Raw genomic sequence first — 4,510 nt, 5'->3', positions numbered from 1 at the left:
CTCTCTCTCTCTCTCTCTCTCTAGATATATGTGTGAGACAAAAAGAGAGAGAGAGAGAGGGATCAATTAGTCGGGCAATGCTTTACTGGTACATTTACAATGTTAAAGCAATTGGAAGCCTACCAGTGTCTCTATCATCATGATAAAACAAATTCTAAATACCTATACGTGTGGACGTGTGCTTTTGGTTTTCTTCACACATGATAGGTTTGTGATGAGGGGATGTGGTGTTTGCAGGAAGGGGGGTGGGTGTATGTGGAGAAATGTGGGTTGGTGTGTGGATAGGGCTATTGCTGGGGGGATTGTGGGTGTGGGGGACCTTGTGGGGGGGCTGCTCAGGAGCGGTGGGTCCCCTGGCTCCCACAGGGTGCAGCTCCCCCAACACAGCACATGGAATGCCCCCTGTTGCAGGACTCCAGCTCCCCCCTGGAGGGCCACAGTCCCCCTGTTCAGGGTCCCAGGCACCTTGCAGGTCCACAGCCCCTCTTCCCCCACCAGGGTCCCAGGTACCCTGCAGGGCCACAGCCCCTCCATGCAGGGCCCATAACTTACCTTCTGCACCAGCAGTGGGAATGGGGCGCTCCGAGCCCACTGCTGCTAGCTCCCAGCTCTCGGGGGCCACGTGCCGAGCCCAGCTGGGCCCTGCTGGCCCTAGGGCTGCTCTGCTGCCTGGCCAGGCCAGTCCCATGGCAGCAGGACCTGGTGCGGCACGTGGGGACCGCATGCCAAGCCCAGCCGGTTCCTGTCAGCCCTGGGGCTGCTCGTGCTGCCTGGCTGGGCTGGTCCCTGCATGCTGTGCCAGGTCCCGCCTCTGCCCTGCTGCGTCTGTGGGGAGATGGCGTGCGGTGGGACCCAACCCGGCCCAGCCCCATGCGGCTTACTAGTCCGGCTTTTCATCTGAGCGGGTCACACAGCCCTGGGAGGCGTGGCTCCTGTGCACAGGACAGGGACATCCCCCCTGCCACTCCCCTCTCCCCAACATCCCCCGCCACTCCTCATAGCCCCGACAACCCCCTCCACTCCCAACACCCCCCCAACATCCCCCTGCCACCCCTCACACACACTCACACCCACCCACACCCATAAACCCACCCACCCCCATTCCCTAACCACCTTGGATAGCACCAGGGTCAGCAGAAGCACCAAAGAGATGCTTTGTCTGAAACCAGAGCATCTCTTCTGGAGGACTGACTCCTGTGTTTTCTCCAGGCATGGTCCGGGACTGTGCCTTGCTCTGCTGTTCTCCGGAGAGGTTTTTTTTGACCCCTGGATATCCAGGGATCTAATTTTGTCCCTGCCCTGCAAGTCTGCAGCACAGAGAACATTTTTTCATTCCCACACGTGCCTCTTGACCTGTCTCAAAGGGGTTTGAGACGGGGCAAGAGGCACATGCGTGCTTGTCTGGATGCGCCCAGTGATTCTTAAGGTCCCTTCCAGCTGTGGGATACCTTTTCCAGCCACCTGGGATAGAGCAGCTCTTCTGAGAGGATAGGGTGGGAAAGAAAATTTCTCTTAAAAACTGGTGTTATATGGAATTGGAGACTGTGCATATTGTTCCTGTTGGTTGACTGATGAAGAGGTTAGGGAAAGCCAACTAATTCCACTGTGCTGTTCTGTGCATCAGGGCCAAGAGGAGGTCCTTGTGGATAACAGTTTACATACAGCAGGGGTGTTGAACTCATTTGGTCCCCCCTGGCCAGATCCAGACCACAAGGCTCTTCCTGAGCTGCATCTGGATCCACTTTCAGCAGTAGGGCAAGTGGCAGCACTGTGTCAACTCAGGGAGCTGTGGAGGTTAATGCAGCCATTGCTCACCCTGCCACTGCTGAGCCCCCAGCAGGGCTCCATACTTCAGAGTGTGACATCAGGCCCTACCTCTGCTGACCACACCACTAATTCTAGCTCTTCCAGAAGCCCTGCGGGCTGTTTGTTAGATACCCCTGATATACACCATCCAGAGGGCTCTTAGAGATATGTACACACGTCATTTAGACGTGGACAAAAATGACTCTTCTGCTAAATTTTCTAATGTGGGGAAGCTACCCTACAAAACTGTTCATGCACTGCTTTTGCCTCAAATCTGGCAGTTGCGTGGGCAAAGGAATTATGCCCCTTCACCCAGTGGGTGCACTGCTAAATGCCTTAAAACACATGCTGTGCACCCACCAGGTGCCCATACTTTTTCTGCGATCACACTTATTGCACATGCATTCTAAATTGGACCTTAGCCATTAAAAGATGTGGCCAATGATGAAGTGCATTTGTAGAGGCTTCTCTAGTGGCACTGTTGTTCCTGCAAAAATAATGTAGGAAAGTGCCATTGTCCATAAACTGCAGCAATCTGCTCCACTTCGTGTATAGTCCTTTCCATTGGATGAGTGGCATACAGCCTTAAATCTATTCAGGCTGTACTGATTGCAATCCACAGTCCATCAACATCATCTCTCATCATCATTTGGAATGCCAGTATGCCAGCTGTGGAAGAGCAGAATAAAGCTGACTGACAAAATGTTTTATATCTAATGAGTCTGTGTGCAATAATTGTAGAATAAATAATGCTCTAGAGGAACTCAGCTATCACTTGAATTCCAAAAATTAGATATTGCCTTACTAGGAGTTAATCTGTCACCAAATATTAGTCTTTGTGCCAATTGTCACAACCCAGTGATTTTGGTGCCTTGGCACGATGAAATTTTCCCGCCACATGAGAGCCTCTTGCAAAGTAAAAGATTTTCTGTTGCAGCAGAAAACCCCGGTGCAAGAGAGTTCCCGCCATTCGAATGCAAATTTGTGTCCCGCTATTGGCCAGTTCTAAATTATTCCTACGTGGCGGCTAGTAATTGGCTTGCTGGCTATTTAAAATTTCGTGCGACTTCCGCCCAAGTCGGAGAACTTTGAGCACGCTGCAGAGTGCTTCAAAAGAGATCTGACTTGCGGCTGAGCTGATCAATAGACTGATCACCTATCGATTCTTCTCCCCGTCGCCGAGCACAATCCCCGACGTACCCTTGCCCCGCCGGCTTGATTTGTGGACGGATGAGCTAGCCTGAACCTTACCAGCTGGAACAACTAACATAGTTGTTCAGACGACCGGACCGTCTGCGTTGCAGCTACAAGCGGCGTAAGTAAAGTTTTTGCAACCATTGAAGCCTTGTCCGCCTCTCTATTCACCAGCCTGCCCAACAAACGATTAATTATTAAATCGCCTCGAGTCGGCTCTGGCTGTCCGAGACACCAATAACCGAACCAGACTGAGAGAATGGAAGACACCTAAGTGGGGTGAAGTTGGAACCTTCTCCTTTAGGGAGATCTGAGATGGAATGACATGAAGGGATGGAAATAGATGTCACCTTTGTAAAAATGTTTATGGTGGCACAAAGTGAAAGCAAACAGTGAAAGCAAATGCTCAAATCTGTGGCCTCAATGGAAGGTAGTAACAAACTGGGCTGCTTTGTTGCTGTCCATGTGTGTTTGCTTACGGCAGAAGAGCTGAGGCAGCATGAAGCTGCCTGGGCTCTCCAGCCTCCCTTGGCAGGGACTCCTTCGACCTGTGGGGCTTGGTCCTGAACATCCTGGAATTCCTGGGCCAGGATAAGCCCCCTTAAGCCTTGGGAGCATCTGCCTCACTTTCCCCACTTACCCAGATGCACTCTTACCTGCTTGTAGAAACACACTCTCCCCTCTGCAGGAGATTTCCCTTCGGGCACCTACAAATGCATGCTGTGTCACCAGCACACATTCCTGGCAGTGGGACAAAACACAGACTGCAAATGCACGTGATACTGCAGGCTGTGAAGTGCCACAGAAACAAGGGCAATTATTTAAAAGCTTAACCTTAAGAGCTTTTTCTTGGGCTGCCTGGTGGGCTTGAGTTAGGCCAGCAGAACTTGAAGAGGACAGGTCAGAGACAACAGTCCAGATGCCACTGGGGGGCACAATTACCTGGAGTGCCAGCCCAGCATAAGCCAGGAGCAGATCCAGGATACTGGGAAGTGGAAAAAGTTGTCACCATAGGCGACACATAGTGGGGACACGTGCCCCTCCTGAGATTAGCCACCACCGGCTTCTGCAGGTGGTCGCCACTATCCGCCTCATTGTCAACGCAGCCGCCAGTGGCTGTAGGCGGTCCCCGCTCATCGCCCATTGCTTGCCACCCCACCTCCACCGCCGACACTGTGAGCAGTCCCCACTCGCCACCATGGTGCCCCCTCCAGTCGCAGGAGGCACCAGTTGTTTATGGATGTCACTGAGTCACCTGACTGAAGGGGGACAGGGCTTAACATGTATATGGGCTTGAGCCTACACAGGCAGTCTGGCCCTGGAGACTGCAGAGGAAGGAGCTTTCTTGGTCCCACCTACTCCACAGCTTCTTCTGCCCCAGGGCTCATCTCCCTGTTAAGCCCCATCCCTTTCTGGTCAGGTGCTCCCCTGCATGCTGTCTCAGCTTCTTCTACAGCCTTCTCCCTTTTTAAAGTAACAAGCATGCCCATGGCCTGTTACACTATTGTCC

The sequence above is a fragment of the Alligator sinensis genome, unplaced genomic scaffold, assembly GCF_000455745.1.
Source record: "Alligator sinensis unplaced genomic scaffold, ASM45574v1 scaffold140_1, whole genome shotgun sequence".
Classification (NCBI taxonomy): domain Eukaryota; kingdom Metazoa; phylum Chordata; order Crocodylia; family Alligatoridae; genus Alligator; species Alligator sinensis.
Note: the sequence above shows the minus strand (reverse complement) of the source record.